Source organism: Pseudophryne corroboree, chromosome 1, assembly GCF_028390025.1.
Source record: "Pseudophryne corroboree isolate aPseCor3 chromosome 1, aPseCor3.hap2, whole genome shotgun sequence".
Taxonomy (NCBI): Eukaryota; Metazoa; Chordata; class Amphibia; order Anura; family Myobatrachidae; genus Pseudophryne; species Pseudophryne corroboree.
Window position 1 is genome coordinate 903,086,528 of NC_086444.1, and position 22,375 is coordinate 903,108,902.

Genomic DNA, 22,375 nt, shown 5'->3' on the forward strand with positions numbered 1-22,375 from the left:
ACTGCACAAAATACAATAAAGGATACTGGCATGTTCCAACACATTTTTTTCCTGTGTTGAACTTGAGTCTGAGTCACTGACAGACATCTGTAAACACATCAAGATGGACTTTGTGGAAGCCTGTTTTATCTGTGCTCAGCTCAAATTCAGCTTCAAGCTCATATTGGTCTTTTACATCCCCTTCAACTCAAGATCACCCATGGACCAATATCTCCATAGACTTTATTATAGAGCTACCCTCGCCCAGTGGTGCAAGTGGGCGGGTACGGGTGGTTACGGCGTACCCGTAAGAATTTAGCCGTGGGTACGCCGTACCCACACCGACGGGCCGCCGCTCCTCTTCCCTCCCTCCCTCCCTCTGCTGGCTCCACGCCGCACCCGCCGTCCCCGCCGCATCGCCGCACCGCCGCACCGCCGCTGTTGTGAGGGGAGGAGAGCGCAGCCTGCGCCTCTCCTTCCCCTCAGTCTCCGGCGGGTGTCATAGTTTAATTCAGCGCCGATCCGTGAGCCAATCAGAGCTCGCACCGCAAGCTCTGATTGGCTCACGGATCGGCGCTGAATTAAACTGTGAGACACCCGCCGGAGACTGAGGGGAAGGAGAGGCGCAGGCTGCGCTCTGCTTCCCTCACATGACAGACAGGACAGCAGCGGCCAGCGGCAGCGGTGAGCAGGGAAGGGGGGGCATGTTATACCTGGCACTGGGGGATATCTGGCACTGGGGGGGGCATTTCTCTCTGGCACTGGGGGATATCTGGCACTGGGGGGGCATTTCTATCTGGCACTGGGGGATATCTGGCACTGGGGGCATATCTGGCACAGGGGGGCATATATACCTGGCACTGGGGGATATCTGGCACAGGGGGGGCATGTATACCTGGCACTGGGGGATATCTGGCACTGGGGGGGGGGCATGTATACCTGGCGCTGGGGGCATATCTGGCACAGGGGGGCATATATACCTGGCACTGGGGGATATCTGGCACAGGGGGGGCATGTATACCTGGCACTGGGGGATATCTGGCACTGGGGGGGCATGTATACCTGGCACTGGGGGATATCTGGCACTGGGGGCATATCTGGCACTGTAGGGGCATTTCTGTATCTGGCACGGGGGGCAATGTATATCTGACACAGTGGGGGCATTTGTGTATTTGGCACTGTGGGGCAATGTGTATCTGACACTGTGAGGCAATGTATATCTGGCACTCTGGGGGCATTTCTGTATCTGGCACTGTGGGGCAATATGTATCTGGCACTGTGACGCAATGTGTATCTGGCACTGTGGGGCAATGTGTATCTGGCACTGTGGGGCAATGTATATCTGGCACTGTGGGGCAACGTGTATCTGGCACTATTGGGGTCATACGTGTATCTGCCCCTCCCCCCATATGTGTATCACACCCCCATTTTCATTGGCCACGCCCCATGTGGCATTTGGCCACACCCATTTTTTTGCACGCGCGCCGAAGGCGCGCGCACACAGTACCCGTAGCACATTTTTTCTACTTGCACCACTGCCCTCGCCTCCAGCTCTAAAACAAGTCAATACATTCATCAGAAAAATCTTCAGGTTGCACTAATTTTTTCTGAACAATACTTTTTACACAGATATAAAATACAAGTGCGTCATTTGCGGGATGATATTTTTTACACAGATATACAATACAAGTGTGTCCTTTGCGAGAATCGAACCCTAGCTCACGGGCATGGTAACCATCGGCGATTTCACTATGCCAAGAGAACCATGGAGACAAGAGACATAGTGATGACATAGTGATGTCGCTCATTGTAAATATTTTTATAGTGCTGTGTGTCCCAACTCCATCGCTGATTGTAATTATTTTTTTTCTTATAGAGAGCTGTGTAGAACTCTGAACTGTGCTTTTCTTTGTGTACATTGGAAACACTGAGCAGGTCTTTTTTTGTGTTCACATTTTTACTAGCTGTAGAGATCATTTTATAAAGCGCACCAGGGGAGCTTTCAATTGTAAGTCATGTTGTCACTGGGCACCTGCTGTTCCAGTGATTTAATATTCTGCCCTACAGTATTATTATATTAAAAAAGAACTACTATATTTACTGTGCACTGGCCCACTTGTCAGGGCTTAAACAATGGGGTCATTCTGAGTTGTTCGCTCTTTGCCGATTTTCGCTATGCTGCGATTTGTTGCTAAATGCGCATGCGCAAGGCATGCAGGGCGCATGCGCTTAGTTATTTAACTAAAAACTTAGCAGTTTTGCTGTGGATCCTGCGGCGCTTTTCAGTCGCACTGCTGATCGGTGAATGATTGACAGGAAAGGGGCGTTTCTGGGTGGTTACTGAGCATTTTCCGGGAGTGTGCTAAAAAAACACAGGCGTGTCAGGGAAAACGCGGGAGTGTCTGGAGAAACGGGGGAGTGGCTGGCCGAACGCAGGGCGTGTTTGTGACGTCAAACCGGGAACTAAACAGACTGAGCTGATCGCAGTCTGTGAGTAGGTCTGGAGCTACTCAGAAACTGCAAAGAATTATTTAGTAGCAGTTCTGCTAATCTTTCGTTCGCTATTCTGGTAAGCTAAGATACACTCCCAGAGCGCAGCGGCCTAGCGTGTGCAATGCTGCTAAAAGCAGCTAGCGCGCGAACAACTCGGAGTGAGGGCCATTGTTCAGTATTCTGTAGTGCCATATCCATCGGCTGCTATCCACCACTCTACTGTGGTTTCCATTAGTGGAACAATCGCCAACCAGTGGTGAAGCTGTGTATTTCATGCTGTGGATCCTCTTGAGCCTTATCCCGCCTTACTTTGCCTACCTGCACTACTTGTATCGCGCACCCAGGACTCCTGTATGGTGCAGCAGCAGCAACGATGAGCGTGACTACATCTGTAACTCACTTTCACTTGCATAAATAACTCAGTCTCTTACTTGCCAACAGTGTTTTAAGCATGAGGTGCTTTCCCTCTATATTTTTCAATAAGGACTGGCTTGTAAGATGTGGCACTATGCTGTCTGCGCTCTTTACACTGCACAGCATGTGACAAATCGGATACTGTAGCTGGGTGCTTGTTTTGCCTGTGTTTCAGCGGTTCCTCCCTGTACAAGATGGCCACGGCATCCGCGCCTGTAACTAGGCCTGGCGGTGTCCAGCCTCCAGTTGCAATGTCTCACACTTACCCAGCTCTCTGCTTTGCCACTGCTTCTGCTCTGCAGTGTTGCTCTCACCACCCATGTCCCCCACATGTCCATGCGGTCTGCATGTGTTGCTCAATTCCCGTTCCGCACCTCACTCAGCGTGTCCAGCATATCTCAACACTTCTCAACTGCTCCTTCTTCTTACCACAAGGCTCTTCTGCTCCCAGACTACCTTGACCAATCCATAAGCAGCATCAGGACCATGTGATTGGACCTAGGTCTGTGCTAAACCCCTGCTGTGCCAGTGCTTCACCTTAACTGCTGTGGACACTGTAAGCAAACTTTAAAGGGACACACACACACACAATTTTCCAGGGTGCCACATGTGTACTTCCAGGATACCTATGTGACATTGAATGGCAGTCCCCCCACCCGCACTCCACCCCCTTTCCTGGAGTTTGTGACATCTTGACATCACATAACTTGCATTGTGGAGGACTGAGAACAGGAAGATGGTACATCCTATAGATGTGTCTGGTGCCTTTGTATGCAGTAGACTACATCTCCAGGCTATCTTCAAAGTGAAAAATGGTGGCAGCCTTCCTATACATGGTGTCATTTGGGCGGCAAATGGAGGCCAGGCAAATGAGGTAGTAGTACCAGATGGCAGTACAGTCACACACCCTTTATTACCATCTTGGCTCTATTATGGCTATATGGTGTTTTGACTGGAGCTGATTGGGTGCAATGCTTTCTCAACCACCCATTTCTTCATTATTGATTACAATTAGAGATGTGCACTGGACATTTTTCGGGTTTTGTGTTTTGGTTATGGATTCGGTTCCGCGGCCGTGTTTTGGATTCGGACGCATTTCGGCAAAACCTCCCTTAAGAATTTTTGTCGGATTTGGGTATGTTTTGGATTCGGGTGTTTTTTTTTCCAAAAACCCCTCAAAAACAGCTTAAATCATAGAATTTGGGGGTAATTTTGATCTTATAGTATTTTTTAACCTCAATAACCATAATTTCCACTAATTTCCAGTCTATTCTGAACACCTCACACCTCACAATATTATTTTTAGTCCTAAAATTTGCACCGAGATCGCTGGATGACTAAGCTAAGTGACCCAAGTGGGCGGCACAAACACCTGGCCCATCTAGGAGTAGCACTGCAGTGTCAGACAGAATGGCACTTAAAAAACTTGGCCCCAAACATCACATGATGCCAAGATAAATAAAAAAAGAGGTGTAACATAACATGGAATTGTCCTTGGGCCCTCCCACCCACCCTTACGTTGTATAAACAGGACATGCACACTTTAACAAACCCATCATTTCAGCGACAGGGTCTGCCACACGACTGTGGCTGAAATGACTGGTCGGTTTGGGCCCCCACCAAAAAAAGAAGCAATCAATCTCTCCTTGCACAATCTGGCTCTACAGAGGCAAGATGTCCACCTCCTCCTCATTGTCCGATTCCTCACCCCTTTCACTGTGTACATCCCCCTCCTCACAGAGTATTAATTCGTCCCCACTGGAATCCACCATCACATGTCCCTGTGTACTTTCTGGAGGCAATTGCTGGTAAATGTCTCCATGGAGGAATTGATTAGAATTCATTTTGATGAACATCATCTTCTCCACATTTTCTGGAAGTAACCTCCTACGCCGATTGCTGACAAGGTGACTGGCTGCACTAAACACTCTTTTGGAGTACACACTGGAGGGGGGGCAACTTAAGTAAAATAAAGCCAGTTTGTGCAAGGGCCTCAAAATTGCCTCTTTTTTCCTGCCAGTGTATTTACGGATTGTCTGACATGCCTACTTGGATGCTGTCACTCATATAATCCTCCACCATTCGTTCAATGGTGACAGAATCATATGCAGTGACAGTAGATGACATGTTAGTAATCGTTGGCAGGTTCTTCAGTCCGGACCAGATGTCAGCTATCGCTCCTGACTGCCCTGCATCACCGCCAGTGGGTGGTTTTGGAAATTTGATCCTTTTCCTGGCAGCTCCAGTGGCGGGAGAAAATGAAAGAGGAGCTGTTGGTGGGTCATGTTCCGTATGACTTGACAATTGTCTCACCAGCAGGTCTTGGAACATCTGCAGACTTGTGTCTGCTGGAAAGAGAGATACAAGGTAGGCTTTAAACCTAGAATTGAGCACGGTGGCCAAAATGTAGTGCTCTGATTTCAACAGATTGACCACCCATGTATCCTGGCTAAGCGAATGAAGGGCTCCATCCACAAGTCCCACATGCCTAGCGGAATCGCTCCGTTTTAGCTCCTCCTTCAATCTCTCCAGCTGCTTCTGCAAAAGCCTGATGAGGGGAATGACCTGACTCAGGCTGGCAGTGTCTGAACTGACTTCACGTGTGGCAAGTTCAAAGGGTTGCAGAACCTTGCACAACATTGAAATCATTCTCCACTGCGCTTGAGTCAGGTGCATTCCCCCTCCTTTGCCTATATCGTAGGCAGATGTATAGGCTTGAATGGCCTTTTGCTGCACCTCCAACCTCTGAAGCATATAGAGGGTTGAATTCCACCTTGTTATCACCTCTTGCTTCAGCTGATAGCAGGGCATGTTTAGGAGTGTTTGCTGGTGCTCCAGTCTTTGGCACGCGGTGGCTGAATGCCGAAAGTGGCCCGCAATTCTTCGGGCCACCGACAGCATCTCTTGCACGCCCCTGTCGTTTTTAAAAAAATTCTGCACCACCAAATTCATTGTATGTGCAAAACATGGGACGTGCTGGAATTTGCCCACATGTAATGCACGCACAATATTGATGGTGTTGTCCGATGTCTCAAATCCCCAGGAGAGTCCAATTGGGGTAAGCCAATCTGCGATGATGTTCCTCAGTTTCCGTAAGAGGTTGTCAGCTGTGTGCCTCTTATGGATAGCGGTGATACAAAGCGTAGCCTGCCTAGGAACGAGTTGGCATTTGCAAGATGCTGCTACTGGTGCCGCCACTGCTGTTCTTGCTGCGGGAGGCAATACATCTACAGCAATGGACTACTGTACTGTACTACTATATACTGGTCAGTTGTCACCACATGAAGCAATGATAATAATGAGCACAGATACTGAGCACTGTTCTGGATAATAGAACTGACACAGAGCTGCAAAATACAGCAATGGATTACTGTACTGTACTACTATATACTGGTCAGTGGTCACCACAATGCAGCAATGATAATAATGAGCACAGATACTGAGCACTGTTCTGGATAATAGAACTGACACTGGGCAGCAAAATACAGCAATGGGCTACTGTACTGTACTACTATATACTGGTCAGTGGTCACCACAATGCAGCAATGATAATAATGAACACAGAAACTGAGCACTGTTCTGGATAATAGAACTGACACAGAGCAGCAAAATACAGCAATGGACTACTGTACTGTACTACTATATTCTGGTCAGTGGTCACCACAATGCAGCAATGATAATAATGAGCACAGATACTGAGCACTATTCAGGATAATAGAACTGACACTGGTCAGAAAAATACAGCAATGGACTACTGTACTGTACTACTATATACTAGTCAGTGGTCACCACAATGCAGCAATGATAATAATGAGCACAGATACTGAGCACTGTTCTGGATAATAGAACTGACACAGAGCTGCAAAATACAGCAATGGATTACTGTACTGTACTACTATATACTGGTCAGTGGTCACCACAATGCAGCAATAATAATAATGAGCACAGATACTGAGCACTGTTCTGGATAATAGAACTGACACTGGGCAGCAAAATACAGCAATGGGCTTCTGTACTGTACTACTATATACTGGTCAGTGGTCACCACAATGCAGCAATGATAATAATGAACACAGAAACTGAGCACTGTTCTGGATAATAGAACTGACACAGAGCAGCAAAATACAGCAATGGACTGTACTACTATATACAGGTTAGTGGTCACCACAATGCAGCAATGATAATAATGAGCACAGATACTGAGCACTGTTCTGGATAATAGAACTGACACAGAGCAGCAAAATACAGCAATAGACTACTGTACTGTACTACTGTATATATACTGGTCACCACAATGCAGCACTGATACTGAGCACAGATATTGAGCTGAGATTTAGCTGATATTGGGCTATTCAGGCAGAGAACGTAGCCACGTCCTCTCACTATCTCGACAATGCACGAGTGAAAATGGCGGCGGCGTGCGGCTCTTTATATGGAATACGAATCTCGCGAGAATCCGACAGCGGGATGATGACGTTTTCCCCCGTTCGGGTTTTGCGTGTTAGGCGGGAAGAACCGAGGCTGCCTCGGACCCGTGTAAACCACGTGAAGTTCGGGGGGGTTCGGATCTCGACGAACCGAACCCGCTCATCTCTAATTACAATTGATAAAAGTTGTAACCTTGTACATCAACCATGTCTCTGTTTTTAATTAAGATTTAGGTTCAATTGTTTAAAGGTGTAATGCTTAGAGGAAGCCATCACTAAATAGGTGATATACCCATACATACAGTATTAATGAGGAGGAAGGACATTATTTCTTTAACCACTTTTCCTCCAAAAAAAACGGTCTTTAATGAGTGAATTAGGTAAAGAATATGAATTTAACCCTATGCAAAATGATTTTAGTTAAAAAAAAAAAAAACTTTTTAAAATGATTTTAATTTCCCCCCAAAAAACATCGAAACATTGGATCGGAACATCGGTAACATCACAACCATCGCGATTTGACCTCTTAGAGCCCGGACAGCCTGCAGATACACAGGGGTTTGGGCTTCGCGGGGCTGTTTTACACTTCCACAGCGGCTGCTATTGTCTGCAGCCACTATGGGGGATCCTGCCATGCTGACAGATCAGCAATGATTGGCAGCCCAGCAACACTGTTGGGAGGGTGCAGGGAGGCAGAGGGACCTTCCGGTACCTCTGACAGCAGCATCGGAGGGAAGTCTCCCTTCCCTGCCGCTGCTAGCACTGTTTATCAGACTGGTCGCATCCTGTGCGACCAGGTCAGATAAAATACTGCCTTGTGTGGTCGCATCTGATGCGACCATGCCAGGCAAGTGGTTAATAAATTATGAACAACAAAACAAATAATACATTATTAGCCAGCTTGTGGTGTTCTTTTACTGATATCACATATAATATTTCTAATTTTATTATTTTGTACTATTCAATTTTTAATATTACATGAATAATAATATCCATGGTTGTAAATGAGAATGAATATATTGTATTATGTTTAAGTGCAAGTACAAGAATGTCTGTGACAGATATCATATACTGTACTGTTCACAGAAAGAACCCAGTCATTTTCGCTGCTACCTTTACTGAATAAAAATAGTTTTACTCTAAGGAACTATTTGACATTGCTGTCACAGCACAGTGTGGATGCTGCCTGTTCTGTGAATTGCATGATCTTTAAGTAATTTTCCCTGAACGTCTACATATTTCTATAGTTTTTGTCTCTTGTGACTTTACTGTACTTGGAATAACGTTTCTTGAACATAATTTATTATTTTGCATTCCCATCACTTTTTCCCTTACATTATTCATACTGTATACTGTACATAATAAAGTATAGTCAAAGTGAACAATAAGATTAGTTTAAGTGCTCCATTGCTCAATTAAAAATATATATATTGAAGGGGGGCTTAAATTTGGTCTGGCCTATTAGGGTACTATGGAATCTATGTTGGGTCCTTCTGCACGCTGTCCTATTTCTTAGAGGAGACAAGGCTGTCGGTGTGCTTTGCTCTTCCAGCTCTCAATGCCATTATTTGGCCTGACAATTACTGCTCACCCTGTAAGTTGATCACAGGGGGATAAGTACAATAGGTTACACTCTACCTCCCTCACTTCAGCTCCTCCTCAATCTCTGCTTGGCCTGTGGAAGCAGGTAATAGTGGATTCTGTAGAGCCAGGGACACTGGACAGGTAATGTTCGCACAGGGGTGGTGGTGGTGATGATGGGGGGTGAGGGTATGCTGTGTTTATCATTGATCTGGGTCCACAAGGGATTAATATGGGAGTGCAGAATCTACATATGATTTATGTGGGGAGTCAGTTATTAATATTGTGTATATAGGACATTCTTTTGTTGTTGGCAATGACAATAGTTAGACCAGATTTTCCTTCGTCATTTCAGACATTAATTTGAAAGTGTAAGGATGAAGAGCTCTATTATGGAATTATAGGGTGTCATGCATTAGTGTACAGATGACAGACAGTGCAGGTTTGGACTATTGGCATAGCAGGGAAATCCACAGTGTGCCCCATCTGTTGTATGATCTGAAGTGGCAGACTTGGGCTAGTGCTTGGTACAATGTGGTCTAACTTAAGTCCTCACACCTGTGCTTACTAATCAAGTTTTTCAACCTGCACTTTGCAAAGCTTGCTGATATCTTAAACTCCTAGAGCGTAATTCAATTGCTTTTCCACTGGCAGCTAGTAGATGGTGCCCAAACAGAACTATTCAATTGTAGCTCCATACGGGCGTGATGGGTGCCGGCATCTGCATTTCAGCTGACACCCCCCGCGGTGGCGAACTGCAATTAGTGAAAAGTGATCTATTTGAGTGCTCAAAGGGCACTTTTTGTGATTGTGCCTAGCACTTTGGTAGCAGCTAAACCCGACCTCTATGGGTGCAACCAGTGTGAAAACTGCATACAATTGAATATCACCACTGTAATCTCTCATCACTTTAGATGGGAGATCGGATGCGATAATCAATTGAATACCACCCCTAGCCTCCTATAAGGAGACTAATTAATAAGTAATGAAGATTTACTTACTGTATGCTTTACAGCTACACCCTTTTTAATAATATTAATAATTTTATTTATATAGCGCTCTTTTTCAATAGGACTCAAGGCACTTTACAGACATCAAAAACAATGCACCCCTTTTATTAATTTAAACTTTTTCAATGAACAGATCGCATCTCTGAAACCTCAAAGGTTGAACTGAATTAATTTCCTTTTGGAACAATGAAAATACTACAGTATGTGACCTTTGCAACGCAAACACCTCTGTAAATTCTTATTCTAAACTCATTTAAGTAATTCAAATAATCCGATCTGACAAAGTAAAATTCAACATGTACTATTTTTTATATAACAATAGTATTGCAGGATGGTGACAAATCACTGAATCTAGTGGTGTAGAACAGTGATGGGGAACCTGATGCCTTGACGAGTTACATGTGGGGTCCTCCAACATTCAGTAGGGTTGCACTCTATCCATAATCTCAGGAATAATTTAAAACAATACCATTAAACAAAGAGACACAACTCCTCAACAACACAATAATATGTATTTTAATGGAAAGAAAAACAAATATAACAAACCATAACAAAAATCTTACAATTCCACGTGACTTCTTGATAACCAGATGTTCTGCCAGCATTTGAAGGTTAGGTGTAAGGCTCGAACAGGCACATCAAAGTAATGGCAAGATTTCTGCTTCCATCAACGTGTTGAGCTTGTTGTTTTTAATCACCCCATGATTGATAATATCACATCACGACAGAGTCAGACTGGCTAGTATCCACCGGGAAGGGAGGGGGGGACTACTGACTTTAAGAACCTCTCTCTACCACAGGAAAGCGAGGAATATGGCACTGCCACTGTCCGTAAGAGGAGTCTGGTTTTAACATAAGGAAGCATGGCGGGCAGCCACTCACAATGGGTAATTAATATATTTCTTTTTTTCTAAACCCTGCTTAGACTTAGTTGATCGGAGTCCCACCACTTGGACGGAGGAAGGCAGAGCCTTCATGACTCTATATCACTGTAGATACGGATTATCAACTACTCATCACCATTCTCAGGAATACTTCTGCTCGCGTTCAAAGAATGATGCTCAAGTTACAGAGATACCACCTGGATGGGTTCTACACGTGTGGCAAAGAACTGTTTATGGCTGATGCCCTCGCCATGGCCTACTTACCTCACACTGTGGAAGATGAATATGATGTAATGTCTGTACAAATACTTATCCTCTGAGTGGATGAGCTATAGTGTGAAACCTTGGCAGATGATCTCTGCCAATGACTGTCTCAAATCATACTGCAAGGGTGACCCAAGTCCTCTAGGGAGATCTCCAAGGATCTGTGCCCTTTTTTTGCTATTAGAGATGAGCTCACACAGGAGTCGTCCCGAGAGGTCAAATATTTTTAATACCATACAGTCTGTAGAACTACTATACAAAGCAGATCCACCAGGGCCACCAAGGCCTTGAAGCTACCAAGTGCAGGGCCAGAAAATTGCTTTATTTGTCCACAATGCACTGTGACATTGAGAGAGAAGTCTCCATATGTGGTCATTGCAATGCTCTCAAAGTACATCAGCCAAAGGAATCTCTGTACCTGACTTGCCCTGGCCTGTTACTGCTGCAGACATCTTTGAATGGAGAGGAAAGGAACATCTAGTCTTGGTGGACTCCTATTCAGGGTGGTTTGAATTCGATTACTGCCTAATCTCACCAGTGCTACTGTTATTCCCAAACTTGAGACACATTGGTAAACATGGTATCCTATAAAAACTCATCACACACAACGCCATGCAATTCACAGTAGAGAGTTCAAAGAGTTTGCATATATCTGGGACTGTATACACACCATCAGCAGTCCCCACTATTCATAATCCAGTTGGCTAGCAGAAAGTGCAATCTGCTCAGCCAAACACCTGCTGAAAAAATGCACATGTGATAAAACCAATATGTTTGTAGCATAACTTAATAAGCACACCACAAGATAGTTTGCCATCACCTGCCCAGTGGTTATTGTTACACCATGCCAAGACTTTCATTCATATCACAAAGCAGCAATGGCCACTGAAAGTACATACACAAGTGCAACAGTACTTCCCTCAAACAGCACATCACAAGATTTAAGATCTAAAGGGCCTATAACTATATCTTCAGCTGAGAAGCAGCAGTCTCCTCTCTCTCTCTCTCTCTCTCTCTCTCTCTCTCTTTGTGGCTGCAGGAGAGGCTGATCGGCTTCCTAACCGGGATTTGATGGTAATTTCCTTTGGCACTCCCCCCCCCTCCAAAAAAAAACAAAACAATAAAATATAAAAAAAAATAACAAAAATACTGTATCTTAAGTTGAGTAGAATGATAGGTGGCGCAAACCAGGGCTCTTTTTTTATTTTGTTTTTTTACTCAGATTTCATACTTTTTCCTGCATTTTACATCTTAATTCAATAATGGTGTACTAAGTACTTGGTATCAGTATTTTAACTGGCCCCTCTATACCCTGCACTACATTCCTGACCCCTCTATACCATACACTACATCACTGACCCCTGTATACTATATACACAGTACTGACCCCTCTACACCCTTCACTATATTACTGACTTCTCTATACCCTAGACTACATCACTGATCCCACTACACCCTACACTACATCAAGGACCTCTGTATGCCCTACACTACAATAGTGTACTCTAAACTACATCACTGATGTCTGTATACCTACACTATATCACTGAACCCTCTGTCCCCCACAATCAGGGCCGGTTCTTGCCCTTCTAGCGCCCCGGCACAATAGGAGCGTGGCTTCATATGGGGGCGTGGTCAGTTACGCCCCCATTTGTGCCCCCTGTAGCGCCACTATAAGAGAAAAAAAAATGTATACTTACTATCCCCACTCCTGATTCCATACCGCTGCAAACAGCCGCCGGCGCCGCTCCTCTCCTCTCTTCAGATCAGCATAGACACTAGAGGTCAATTATGACCCCTAGCGTCTGTGCCACAATGCTGTGCGGTGCACTATGACGTCATCACGCACCGCACAGCAAAGGTCCCCTCCACGAAGGGAAACTAGACGCGTAGCGTCTGGTTCCCTTCACATCGGGGTCACAGTGGGGGGCACAGCGGCGGGGGTCACAGCGGTGGGGAGCACTGTAGCAGATCTTGCCATGGTGCGGTGCCCTCCGGATGGCGCTGGCACCCTCTGAAAGGCGGAGCCCCGGGCAAAAGTCCTGCTTGCCCGTGGCAAGATCCGCTACTGCCCACAATATATCACTGACCTCTCCATACCCTACACTACATCACTGATTCCTGTATACCCTACACTAAATCATTGACCCGTCTATACCCTACACAACATTGCTAACTCCTTAATACCTTACACTACTTTTTTGACCCCTCCAGGGCGGATCCAGAAAAAAAATTCTGGGGGGCACCATAATAGGGGAAGGGGGAGTGATAGCAATGATATTGGCAAGCAAGTAATCATAGCTTCATGCTTTATATCCTAGTGATGCATCTAATATTCCCGTCTCTACACAGGGCACAGGTCTAGCTCTATAATACACTATAAACAGCTATAAATTGCTTTATACACTGGTCACAGCCTCTATTTTACACTGATATAGGATAAGACACAAATAGGTATTTGGGCTATGACTTTCTCCATGGTAACAGTAACCATCCCGATGATGCATGGAGAAATGACGTCACCCATACCTGGTGCCTGTGTTCCTTCTGCCCCCCTGACATATAACCTAGCTCCCCCCTACTTATGTCCTTTCTTCCACCTTCCCTGACATAAGCCACAGCTACCTCCTGCCTGTGTCCTCTCTGTTCCCCTCCCAAACATTTACCCTAGCTTCCCAGTGTCTGTGTCACCTCCGCCCCGCTGGCATGTACCCCAGCTTCCCTGATGCCTGTGTCCTCTCTGCCCCCTGACACACCCCTGCTTCCCCACCTGACATAAACTCCACTTCCACTGGTTCCTGTGTCCTCTCTCCACCCCATCCCCTGACATATGCCCCAGCAGTGCTCACTGCCACCATGCTGCTGCTACTACTGGCTGCCTCCGTTGCCATCCGTGCCTGGTAGCAGGAGAGCACAACATGCACCCCTGTTGCCCCCTTCGCTGAGACCGGTCTCCAGCAGCCATTTTAAATATGGTGCTGGCTAATGAGCCAATCAAAGTTTGTAGTCCAGCAGCCAATCAGGAGCCGCTGCTGCCATACCTCAAGCTCTGATTGGCTGATTGACAGCACCAAAAATAAAGTGTCAAAAGCCAGCCCTGAATACTGCCCTGGTGGCGGGCTAGAGTGGGCAGGTGCCGTCAGATTGACAGCACAGTTGGATGATTGCGGCCACGATCTCAGGCCACAGCACTCTGGACAATTGCCCTGCTTGCCTATTCCCAGATAAGCCCCTGATTGACATCTGTCAACTACTGTTTCTTTCAGTCACTTCAAATTTAACAGTTTATTAATAATTTAGAGATGTGCGGCGGACACTTTTCGTGTTTTGTGTTTTGGTTTTGGATCTGGATCCTCGCTCGTATTTTGGATCTGGATTGATTTTGCCTTTTGGGTTTAGGTTTTGGTTTTGGATCTGGATGATTTTTGAAAAAAACACAAAAACAGCTAAAATCACAGAATTTAGGGGTCATTTTTTCCTACGGTATTATTATCCTCAATAACATTCATTTCCACTCATTTGCAGTCTATTCTGAACACTGAACACCTCACAATATTGTTTTTAGGCCAAAAGGTTGCACTGAGGTAGCTGGATGACTTTGCTAAGTGACAGAAGTGTGCTGCACAAACACCTGGCCCATCTAGGAGTGGCACTGCAGTGGCAGACAGGATGGCACTTTTAAAAACTAAGACCCAAACAGCACATGATGCAAAGAAAAAAAGAGGTGCACCGAGGTAGCTGGATGACTAAGCTAAGCGACACAAGTGTGCGGCACAAACACCTGGCCCATCTAGGAGTGGCACGCAGTGGCTGAATGTCAAAAGTGGCCAGCAATTTTTCAGACCACTGACAGCATCTCCTGCACGCCCCTGTCATTTAAAAAAAATTCTGCACCACCAAATTAATCATACATGCCGGAATTTGCCCATTTGTAATGCAAGCACAATATTGGTGGCATTGTCCAATATCACAATATTACAAATCCCCAGGAGAGTCTAAGTGGGGCTAGCCATTGTGCAATGATGTCCCTCAGTTTCCATAAGAGGTAGTCAGCGGTAGAAACCGGTGATACACAGCGTAGCCTGCCAAGGAACGAACTGGCGTTTGTGAGATGCTGCTACTGGTGCCACTGCTGTTGTTGCTGCGGGAGACAATACATCTACCCAGTGGGCTGTCACAGTCATGTAGTCCTTAGTTTGCCCTGCTCCACTTGTCCACATGTCCGTGGTTAAGTGGACACTGGGTACAACTGCATTTTTCAGGACACTAAGGACACTCTTCTTAATGTCCCTGTACAGTCTGGGAATCGCTTTCCTAGTGAAGTGAAATCTAGAGTTGGTACCGGGGACACACTACCTCCATCAATTGTCTAAATCCCACTGCACTAATGGCGGATTCCGGATGCACGTCTAACACCATCAGGATGTCTGCTGTCATATTTCATCTTCATCACAAAGTACTGTTGGACAGTCAATTGCTTAGTTGAAGTAGTACAAGTGGTCTTCTGACTTCCCCCCTGGGATGACGATCGACTCCCAGCGGCAACAACAGCAGCAGTAGCAGCAGTAGGAGGAAGTGGTTCTTGATCTTTCCTTATTTTATCCTCCAAATTTTTGTTCTCCATTATTTTTCTTGAGTTATATAATAATATGCAACAGAGGAGAGCGTACCCCAACACCACATAGGACAAACCCTGAAAAAATTATTTGGATTAAATATTAATAACCCCTTTATTTGGAATAAATAATATACAGCACAGGACAGCACCACTGGACTTATACGGCAGCACCACTGGACTGGACTTATACAGCAGTACTCCTGCACTTATACGGCAGTACCCATGGACTTATATGGCAGCACCACTGGACTGGACTTATACGCCAGTACCACTGGACTGGACTTATATGGCAGTAACACTGGACTTATACGGCAGTACCCCTGGACTTGTATGGCAGCACCACTGGACTGAACTTATACGGCAGTACCAATGGACTTAAATGGCAGCACCACTGGACTGGACTTATATGGCAGTACCACTGGACTGATTCGGCAGCACCACTGGAATTATACGGCAGTACCACTGGAGTGGACTTATAAGGCAGTACCTCTGGACTTATATGGCAGTACCCCTGCACTTATATGGCAGCACCACTGGACTGGACTCATACGGTAGTACCACTGGACTGGACTCATACGGCAGTACCACTGGACTGGACTTATAAGGCAGTACCACTGGACTTATACGGCAGTACCACTGGACTTATACGGTAGTACCACTGGACTGTACTTATACGGTAGTACCACTGGACTGGGCATATATGGCAGTACCACTGGACTGGACTTATACAGCAGTACCACTGGACTGGACTTATATGGCAGTACTCAGAAAAGCTTTTTAGGTATGGGGCCCCAAAAAGCTTTTCTGAGTTCATTTGAGGGTGAGGGAACACCCTTTTTTTGGGACACAATTCCATTCTTTGCTGCTTCAGTGCGCAAATTGAGATAAGTGCAAAATTTGTTTTAGTACTTATATGGCAGTACCACTGGACTTATAAGGCAACACCACTGGACTTATAAGGCAGTACCACTAGACTGGACTTATACGGCAGTACCCCTGGACTTATACAGCAGCACCACTGGACTGGACTTATATGGAAGTACTCCTGGACTTATACGGCAGTACCCCTGGACTTATACAGCAGCACCACTTGACTTATACGGCAGCACCACTGGACTGGACTTATACGGAAGCACCACTTGACTGGACTGATATAGCAGCACCACTGGACTGGACTTATACGGAAGCACCACTTGACTGGACTGATATAGCAGCACCACTGGACTGGACTGATACGGCAGCACCACTGGACTTATGGCAGCACAGGACACCACCACTGGACTTATGGCAGCAGAGGAGACTGCTACTGGACTGATGCAGCACAACACAGCACCACTGGACTGGACATATACAGCAGCAGCACCACTGGACTTATGGCAGCACAAGACACCACTACTGGACTTTTGGCAGCACAGGACACCACCACTGGACTGATGCAGCACAACACAGCACCACTGTACTGGACATATACAGCAGCAGCACCACTGGACTTATGGCAGCACAGGACACCACCACTGGACTTATGGCAGCACAGGACGGGTATGGGTCGTTGGTTCGACTCAACTTAGGTCGATAGTCATTGGGTCGACCACATGTTGACAGGTCAACAGGGGCAATATGTCGACATGGTCATTAGGTCGACATGTACTAGGTCGACAGGTCAAAAGGTTGACATGGGTTTTTAGTCTTTTTGTTGGTGTTGTTTTCTTTGTAAAGTGACGGGGATTAGTGCACCGTGTCCAATTAGTGCACCATGTCCCAACGCATGGCTCGCTTTGCTCGCCATGCTTCGGGCAAGGTGCCTCACTCTGCTACTGCTGCGCTTGGCACAGGTTACCATTCCCAATTGTAGTCCACGTGGATCGTCAAGTATGAAAAAATGCAAAAAATTAAATAAAAATGTGATATCGACCTTTTGACCTGTCAACATAGTACATGTTGACCTAATGAACATGTTGACCTATCGACCATGTCAACCTAACACATGTTGTCATTCAGTAGTCGAGCTAATGACTGTCTTAGAGATGTGCGGCGGGCACTTTTCATGTTTTGTGTTTTGGTTCCATGCTCGTATTTTGGATCTGGATTGGTTTTGCCAAAACCACCCTTTCATGTTTTGGTTTTGGTTTTGGTTTTGGATCTGGATGATTTTTGAAAAAATCATAAAAAAGATAAAATCACAGAATTTGGGGCTAATTTTGATCCTACGGTATTATTAACCTCAGTAACATTCATTTCCACTAATTTCCAGTCTATTCTGAACACCTCACACCTCACAATATTGTTTTTAGGCCAAAAGGTTGCACTGAGGTAGCTGGATGACTAAGCTTAGCGACATAAATGGGTGGCACAAACACCTGGCCTATCTAGGAGTGGCACTGCAGTGGCAGACAGGTTGGCAGATTTAAAAAATAGGCCCCAAACAGCACATGATGCAAAGAAGAAAAAGAGGTGCAATGAAATAGCTGGATTACTAAGCTAAGTGACACAAGTGTGCGGCACAAACACCTGGCGCATCTAGGAGTGGCACTGCAATGGCAGACATGATGGCACTTAAAAAGGTAACTGTATGACTAAGCTAAGTGAAACAAGTGTGCGGCACAAACAACATGGGACGTGCTGGAATTTTCTGAGATGTAATACATGCACAATATTGTTGGCACAGAAAAGCATACCCCTAAACCACACAAACATATGGCAAAGCCTGTAAAATGAATTTGGATAATAATAACCCTTTTATTTGGAGCTAATATAATAATAGGCAGCACAAGCGAGCATAACCCTACACCACACAGGTCATTTGGATAATAATATAAGTAATGTATATAACCCTTTTATTTAAGGTAAATAATATACAGCACAGGACACCACCACTGGACTTATGGCAGCACAAGACACCACCAATGGACTGATGCAGCAAAAGACAGCACCACTGGACTGGACTTACATGGAAGTACCCTGGACTTATACGCCAGTACCACTGGACATATACGGCAGTATCAATGGAATTATATGGCAGTACCATTGGACATATATGGTAGTATCACTGGAATTATACGGCAGTACCACTGGACTTATATGCCAGTAACACTGGACTGGATTTATATGGCAGTATCACTGGACTTATACGCCAGTACCACTGGAATTATACGGCAGTATCACTGGATTTACACGGCAATACCATTGGACTTATTTGGCAATACCACTAGACATACATGGCAGTATCACTGGACATATACAGCAGTATTACTGGACTGGATTTATATGCCCGTACCACTGAATTTATACGGCAGTACCACTGGACATATACGGCAGTATTACTGGAATGGATTTATATGCCAGTACCACTGGATTTCTATGACAGTACCACTGGACATATACAGCAGTATCACTGGAATTATATGGCAGTACCGCTGGACATATACAGCAGTATCGCTGGATTTATATGGCAGTACTGCTGGACATACAGTATATGGCAGTATCACTGGACATATACGGCAGTACCACTGGACATATACACCAGCACAAGACACCACCACTATACTGATGCAGGACAACACAGCACCACTACAATGGACTGGACTTATACAGCAGCACTGGACATATGGCAGCAGAGGACACCACCACTGTGATTGGACTGATGCAGCACAGTGCACCACCACTGAACTGATGCAGCACAACACAGCACCACTGGACTGAACATATACAGCAGCACTGGACATATGGTAGCAGAGGACACCACCACTGTCACTGGACTGATGCAGCACAAGACACCACCACTGGACTGAAGTAGCACAACACAGCACCACTGGACTGGACTTATACAGCAGCACTGGACATATGGCAGCAGAGGACACCACCACTGTGACTGGACTGATGCAGCACAAGACACTACCACTGTACTGATGCAGGACACTGAGGATGGAGACGCATCCTCCCGCTACACTCTCCAATGCCAGGGTTAAAACGGCGGCGACGTGCGGCTTCTTATATGGAATCCAAATCCCACAAGAATCCGACAGCGGATCCGGGCTTGAGTAGTGAAGTCCGGTAGGGTTTCGGTTGTCAGGGAACCGAACCTGCTCATCTCTACTGTCTACCTAAGCTGTGTAAACCTAACGACCGTATCCCCACAGGACACCACCACTGGACTGATGCAGCATAAGACAGCGCCACTGCACTGTACTGGACTTATACAGCAACAGTGGACTTATGGCAGCACAGGACACCACCACTGTGACTGGACTGATGCAGCACAAGACACCACCACTGGCCTGATGCAGCACAAGACAGCACTGGAATGACACAAAAGAGCAGGTCGCCACCCCACGTGCCACACCACTTTCCCACAAAGACACTGAGAGGACACGTCCTCTCGCTTCACTCTCCAGAACTGGAGTGAAAATGGTGGCGATGCGCAGCTCCTTATATGGAATCCAAAACCCGTGAGAATCCGACAGTGGGATGATGACGTTTTGCCTCATTCTGGTTTCCGAGTCTGGTGGGAAAACCTGAGCCGGGCTCGGGTTCGGACTCCGAGCGTGAAGTTCAGGGCTGTTCAGTTCTCATGGAACCGACCCGCTCATCCCTATTTATTATTAATATTTTAAATAAAAAGACCAACCAGTTTTAACACTACATGTGTTTCTGTGTTTTTATTATACAACATTTTTTTAAAAACATAGCATCAAGTGTCACATAAACAAACATTATATTATAAAATAGTGTAAGCATATAAGAAAAAAAATAAACAAACAATAGTGTAATAATACTTAAGATGTATAGGGGTATATGTACTAAATATTGTGTTTGGTCAAGAATGCATTCTAGGGCGTATTTGGCCAATTTTCAAAACATGTAGATGTACTAATGCTAAACACAGTTGAACAAACATGATTTTATCAGCAAAACACACACAAAAACCCAAATATGACTAAATACACCAGTGATACATCTCAAAAGTACTTTTGATAGAAAACAATGCAACATACAAATACCAGGGGGGAAAATACACTTCCTTTCTCTTTGCTGTTTGCTGGGACCCCTCCCCTTTCATGCACCTGGTAAGTATTGCCAGAGTTATTGAGTAGCTACCACTGTGTTTGTTTGCATGTGTGAGAAGGCATTGTATGGGATTAGCATTTGGAAGGCATGCTGGTCCCTGTGGTGCTAACGGGAGATCCCACGGGTGTCTCCTAAGGTAAACTATAGGAATCCTCAATCTGGATCTATTTCTATATGTACCTTTATACCTTAGTAGAGACAATTACATGGCCTTAACTGGGCACTATTACCGTGTAGTATAGAGACTGACGATAATCAGGAGCTCAGCAGCTTATTATATATTTGCAAATATATGTAACAAATATCTCTGAAATTCTATCACCATATTATTTTCAAATATTGTTACAAGTATTAGTTGGTTTGCAGGGGGTTACCAGGGAGTGAAATATTCCAAACAGATCCCATTCAAATTAGAGCAAATTATCTATAGAGTAGGCATAAACCTGGAGCCAAAAGCCTCAAATCATGGAACATTTCCAAAGGCAATGGTATGGATCTACTAACTGGGGGCCTTATTTAGTTTTAGTTGCAAAATTGTAAATCACAAATCGGGCGATTATCTGCAGGCTGCGCATGCGCTGTGATCGCATTGCTCGTGTGCGAAGGCTAAATTGTGATCGCAATTTAGTGAAATGCGATTGCAATTTGATTGACAGGTTGTGACTGCTTGTGGGTGTTAACGTGGCGTTTGTGGGGAGTGGTTAGAAAAACACAAGTGGATCATTGACGGTTTTGGGGTGTCTATCTGACGTCAGTTGCAATAGATTGCGACTAAAAACATGGCCCCAGTGCGACTGCATTCTCATTATGAGTAGTCCTGTGGGGCAATCACTTACAAGGCATGATTTTGTTTTGTAAGTGAATGCCCCTTTAAAAAAAACGTCTGAGTTAGGGCAGAATCCCAATTGTCGGCCGAACTCGGGCAGCATTACATCCCGCCCTTTGTGTCTGACTAAGAATCAGGCCCTATATTGGAATACTAAGGAAAGTAATTGGAAACTATAATATACATTTAACGCAAAAATTATTGGTACCTATGGAAATGAGCTACAATCAACACATTGAATAAATAACTGATATTTTGGGCTTAAACAAAGTTGTAAGCTGCATGATTTTTATTTTCCAACTGTGATTTGCTACTAAAAGTAATATTTTACTAAAAATAGGTTCCAAAAATATTTGCACCCTCATTATTGACATTTGGTAAAGCCTCCCCTCGCATAAATGATATCACTGAGCCGTATTCCGTAATGTTCAAAAAGGTTGGCGAAAACTTGTATAGGGATCTTGGGCCATTTCTCCATGCAGAACATTTCTTGCTCCTTTGTTTTCTTTGATCATCATTTGTGGACTATCCTCTTCAATAGTCAATACACATCAGGAGACTGAGAATGCAATTTCAAAACTTTAATGTTATGTTCTGTGAAGTTCAAAATGTTAATAACAAAGCAGAGTATGTTGTTGTGGACGCAGTTAGCATGGAAATGCGAAGCGTACCTTATGTGTGGTTATGCGCAGGCAAATACCTTAAAGAATCCAAATATGAAACCATATACATTTGTAATATGGTCCAATGCACATACAGATTTAATACTAACAGAAAAAGGTAAAATACTACAAGTACAGAAATATAGATAAACA